The sequence below is a fragment of the Pan paniscus genome, chromosome 15, assembly GCF_029289425.2.
Source record: "Pan paniscus chromosome 15, NHGRI_mPanPan1-v2.0_pri, whole genome shotgun sequence".
NCBI lineage: Eukaryota > Metazoa > Chordata > Mammalia > Primates > Hominidae > Pan > Pan paniscus.
Window position 1 is genome coordinate 40,261,868 of NC_073264.2, and position 6,000 is coordinate 40,267,867.

The window sequence follows — 6,000 nt, forward strand, 5'->3', positions numbered from 1 at the left end:
GGTTCTACCCTTGGGCAGCCAGCCACAAGATGAAGGTTGAAGGACAACAACAAGTCAACCCCAAGATCCCTCTTTAATATTTCCACCATTAGAATCCATGGAATTAAATTATACTACCTCTTACAGACCCATGTTAAATGCAACTAGGAGACACCTGAGCAATTGCTCAGTTGAGATTGCACTCAGCTGCAAGTAACAGATGCCTCACTCACCTGACAGGAATTTACTTATTTCATGCCAGGAGTCTTGCAGGAATAGCTACAGAGCTGGTATGTCACTGAGGTCCCAGATTCTTCTATATTTTTGCTTTGCCTTTCTTGATGTCTGACTTTCTCCCTTAAGGCCCCAGAATGGCCACTACAAGTTCTATCTGCTATTACAAAGCTGAATAACAACAACAAAAAGTAGCCTGGCAATTGCAGACACCTGACCGTCTTTTAAAAGCCCTATCTCAAGCCGAGGCAGTGGCTCACACCTGTAATCCCAATATTTTGAAAGTCCAAGGAGGGAGGATCTCTTTTGGCTAGGAGTTTGTGACCAGCCTGGGCAACATAGCAAGACCCTCATCTCAACTTAAAATTTTAAACTCCCCTCTCCCATTGTTCCCAGGCAAGAGTAAGACTAACTTTTGATGCATATGATTACTCTCTCTATTAATTTTAGTTGTAGTCTAAGCATATATTGTTCCTCTATGGTAGCAATGACAAATTGCCAAAAATCATACATCCAGGAGGTGACAAAGCTGGATTTAAACCCAGATTGTCTGAGTCAAGCAGGAGGTTGAGACTCAAATGTTTATATTCCCTTTCTCAGATGAGCTGTGGCAATAGGCCAAAGTTTTAGCAAAACATCTATTTCTCTCCCAAAAGCTGAGAATAATTTCAACTAAACTGAAAGAAAAGGGGCAATAATGCAAATTCAAAATAGACCCTTTGGTTACAAAAACCATTTTCTAGATCCAGGGATCCTCAGCCACAGGGCTTTAAAAGATTTTTGTAAATGTTAGTTGCTAAAAGCTTTTGTATGAACTATTATATTTTCCCATAGATTAAACATGAACAAATATAAAACATCATCATCAACTTAACTTAAAATACTGCATTCTCTTCACAATGTATCCACTGCTATAGAAAAGACCCTGTTTGATCACCACACCAAGAGCGTAAATACCATTCATGCTAAACTGCATTTTCATATTAAGTAAATACCTGCTTATAACGTAATAGAAGCAATAGCAAAACAAAGAATACAAATAATGAGAGTTATTAGTGACTATTTCACCATAAACTAGGTTGAAGAACATAGTACTACAATCAAGTCTTCCTCATAAAGATAAAAAATATCCTTTAATAAGTTCGAACAACATACCAACACACAAAAACTACACAGACATGGTGACAGAGCAGGATTGTTGACATTCCTTTAAGTCAGCAAAAACCTGCCATCACGAAGTCTCACAGGTGGCAAGATAAGTCATGCCCTTCTGAAAAGTAAAAACAAGCCTAATAATTTTAAAGGTTAAAGAATAATAGGTTTGTCCTCTGTGTTTTAGGGATTTTTTGTTTTGTTTTTTAAAGCAATGGTCTATCGCTTGTTGGCCTCTTGACTAAGATCAAGCGTAAAGTAAATGGCCTATTGTTTTATGAGGCCATGGCTTGGGAAAGTTGAGACTTGGAAGTTGTGTTTTTGTTTTTGTTTTTACTTTGCCTTTTCTAAATCGAGGGGAAATTCACATAACATAAAATGAACCATTTTAAAGTGAACAATTCAGTAACATTTAGTATGTTCACAATGTGTGCAATCACTACCTCTATCTAGTTTCAGAACATTTTCATCACTCCAAAATAAAACCCTGTACCCATTTAGCAGTTATTCCCTGTTACCCCTACCCAGGCCCTGGCAACCCCTAATCTGCTTTGTGTTTCAATGAAGAACTTATGACATATCTATTTTAATAACTTTACCCAGAAGTTTTAAATATTTTAAGCCTTTCCTGTAAAATGGACAGACTTACTAAATAAAATGGACAGACTAAATCAGGGAAATAGTACAATTTAGACACAGCACTTCTAATGGAATGCTTCCTCCTTTTTTTCTTCTTTTAGTATTCTTACCTACAAAATACACACTGCCATAGACTTTGGATATAAACAACTGGTCATTTCACAGTAGTGAAAGGTGTGAAAGCCCCCAGGGTCATAAAAGCACAAAGATTCTCTGTCCTTCTGTGTCTGTGCCAGTTGTCTATTATTTTATTTGGCAGATCCTGACAAGGCCACAATATAGACTTTTAAGTGATATTCCTGGAACTACTTAGCTTTACAAATGTCAAACCACTCCCCAAAACAACTGTGAGCTAAACTGTTATCCATAATATTCTGCTCCAGAAAACAGTCAAAATAAAAGCTGCTACTTTATGGCTCAATTCTCCCCCAAAGCGTATGGGAAATGGTGGTTACAATATAAAAATTTCCTTTGTTGCAGTCCCCATATACAGATCATATTGTCGTATTAGTTATAAGTCCATGTGAAGGGAATGAAAAGGAATATGCATAAAAGATGTTCAATCATTTAACAGACATTTATGATGTGCCAGCTAGGAACACAAGAAGAAGGCACTTGGAAGGATATCAGAAAATAATCACAAATACTTAAATGGTGCTTACTCTGCTCCAGGCACTGTTCTAGTGTATGTGTGTGTATTTATATATATTATATACAAATATATATAAAGAGTGTGTGTTAAATTAATTAATTCATTAAATGAGCAGATATATATGCTCATTTAATTTTTATAACAATCATGCAAGAGAGCTTCTATTGTTATCATCCCCCCTTCACAGAGAATAAAACTGAGACAGCACGGTCAAATGACTTGTCAGAAGTCTAATATCCAGAATCTATAACGAACTTAAATAAATCAACAAGCAAAAAACAACCCCATTAAAAACTTGGCAAATGATCATGGTGGACGGGAGGCAGGACCAGATTCCAGCTCCAACTCAGGTGGACAGAGCAACGTGTGGAGCCTCGCATTGTGAATTTTATCTCCAGAATGACTACAGGAATAAATCAGGAATCCTGAGAGGACCCACAGACCCCTGAAGGAAGCGGACTGATCCTGCGGGACCTGGGAGACACAGTTCCCAAACTGTGGAAGTGGGAACGGGAGATACCCTGCCGCTGAACACACACCCCAACCGAGGAAACTGAAGGTCTAGTTCACGGGAGAAGATTCCAACCTTACCTGGAGCTGAGTCCATTTAGAGAGCTGAGTGAAATACAGGGGTAGAGAAAGTGGCAGGAAAGGCCCTGGGAACTTGCTGGGTCCCCATGCAGGCCATTCCTGCCTGAAACCACAGGGATCCTTCAGGAGGGCGGCCAGAGGTGCAGGGAAAATGCCACCAGGAGAAGGAAGTCTCCAGCTGAACTTTGTAACAATTTGAACCAATCAAAAAGCCCCCTGACCAGAACTCGGGGGAGGATGCAAATCATGCATACAGACTCCACAGGCAGAGGAAGAACAAAAGCCCTTTTCTTTTGAGGCTGGTAGGCAGGTATCCTGGGGCAAATTCTCAGCCCTGCTTGCCCACTGCCTGCAAACAGACTTGGCACTGTTAGGGGGACATGGTGGGAATAAGACCAGCCTTTTGGATCACATGGGAACTGGGTGAGGCCTGTGACTGCCGGCTTTCCCCTACTTCCCTGATAACCTGCATGACTCAGCAGAGGCAGCCATAATACTCCTAGGTATACAACTCCAGTAACCTGGGAACCTCACCCCATCCCCCACAGCAGCCACAGCCAGACCTGCTGAAGGAGAGTCTGAGCTCAGACATGCCTAGCCCTGCCCCCATCTCATTGGCCTTCCCTACCCACCCTGGTAGCTGAAGACAAAGGGCATATATTCTCGGGAGTTCTAGGGCCGTGCTCACTACTGGTTCCTCTCCATACTACCACAGCTGATGCTACTGGAAAGCACCACCTCCCGGCAGGAGGCCAACCAGCACAAAAATAGAGCATTAAACCACCAAAGCTAAGAACACTCACAGGATCCATTTCATGCCCTGCCACCTCCACTGGAACAGATGCTGGTATCCACAGCTGAGGGACCCATAGACGGTTCACATCACAGGACTCTGTGCAGACAACTCCCAGTACCAGCCCAGAGCCTGGTAGACTTGCTGGGTGGCTAGACCCAGAAGAGAAATAACAGTCACTACAGCTTGGCTCTCAGGAAGCCAACTCCATAGGAAAAGAGGGAGAGTACTACATCAAGGGAACACCCCATGGGACAAAATAATCTGGACAACACCCTTCAGCCCTAGACCTTTCCTCTGACAGAGCCTATCTACTCAAATGAGAAGGAACCAGAAAACCAACTCAGGTAATATAACAAAACAAGGCTCTTTAACACCCCCAAAAAATCACACTAGCTCATCAGCAATGGATCCAAACCAAGAAGAAATCCCTGGTTTACCTGAAAAACAATACAAGAAGTGAAGGGAGAAATCTTCAAGGAAATAGATAGCATAAAGAAAAAGCAATCAAACCTTTAGGAAACATTGGACACACTTATAGAAATGCAAAATGCTCTGGAAAGTCTCAGCAACAGAATTGAACAAGCAGAAGAAAGAAATTCAGAGCTCGAAGACAAGGTCTTTGAATTAACCCAATCGAACAAAGACAAAGGAAAAAGAATAAGAAAATATAAACAAAGCCTCCAAGAAGTCTTGGATTATGTTAAACTACCAAACCTAAGAATAATCAGTGTTCTTGAGAAAGAAGAGAATTCTAAAAGCTGGAAAAACATATATGGGCAAATAATTGAGAAAAACCTCCGCAGCCTTGCTAGAGGCCCACACATTCAAATACAAGAAGCACAAAGAACACCTGGGAAATTATTGCAAAAATCATCACCTAGGCATATTGTCATCAGGTTATCTAAACTTAAGACGAAGGAAAGAATCTTAAGAGCTGTGAGACAAAAGCAAGAAGGTAACCTATAAAGCAAAACCTACCAGATTAGCAGCAGATTTCTCAGCAGAAACCCTACAAGCTAAAAGGGATTGGGACCCTACCTTCAGCCTCCTCAAACAAAACAATTATCAGCCAAGAATTTTTTATCCACTGAAACTAAGCATCGCATATGATGGAAAGTACAGTCTTTTTCAGACAAACAAATGCTGACAGAATTCGCCACTACCAAGCCACCACTACAAGAACTGCTAAAAGGAGCTCTAAATATTGAAACAAATCCTGGAAACACATCAGAACAGAACCTCTTTAAAGCATAAATCTCACAGGACCCATAAAACAAAAATACAATTTACAAAGTAAAAACAGGCCAGGCACAGTGGCTCACGCCTGTAATCCCAGTACTTTGGGAGGCAGAGGTGGGCAGATCACCTAATGTCATGAGTTTAAGACCATCCTGTCCAACATGGCAAAACCCCATCTCTACCAAAGAATACAAAAATTAGCCAGGTGTGGTGGCGGGCACCTGTAATCCCAACTACTCAGGAGGGTGAGGCAGGAGAAACGATTGCACCAAGGTGGAGGTGGAGGTTGCAGTGAGCCAAGATTGTGCCACTGCACTCCAGCCTGGGAAACAGAGCAAGACTCTGTCTCCAAACAAACAAACAAAAAAAAGCAAAAGCAAAAAATGAAACACCAAGGTACACAGGCAACAAATAGCATGATAAATGCAATGGTACCTCACATCTCAATATTAACATTGAACGCAAATGGCCTAAATGCTCCATTTAAAAGATACAGAACTGCAGAATGGATAAGAATTCACCAACCAACCATCTGCTGCTTTCAAGAGACTCACCTAACACATAAGGACTCACATAAACTTAAAGTAAAGGAGTGGAAAAAGGCATTTCACGCAAATGGACACCAAAAGTGAGCAGAAGTAGCTATTCTTATATCAGACAAAACAAACTTTAAAGCAACAGCAGTTTAAAAAGACATTTTTTTAAAAAGCAGTTAAAA

At 41.0% G+C, this 6,000-nt stretch overlaps 1 long non-coding RNA gene across 5 annotated transcripts in view; it reads right to left on the reverse strand.

The window, feature by feature from the left end:
• LOC103783860 (uncharacterized) overlaps window positions 1–3,429 on the reverse strand; it is a 189,665-nt gene extending 186,236 nt beyond the window's left edge. For 3 of the 5 annotated variants that reach the window (XR_008620850.2, XR_004666161.3, XR_008620849.2), the window contains exon 1: window positions 3,248–3,428. This is a non-coding gene — a long non-coding RNA (uncharacterized LOC103783860). Of the gene's footprint in view, window positions 1–3,247 lie in introns of all 5 variants that reach the window. The other 2 variants (XR_008620851.1, XR_004666160.2) reach the window with 1 other exon arrangement.
• Window positions 3,430–6,000: the final 2,571 nt, after the last annotated feature.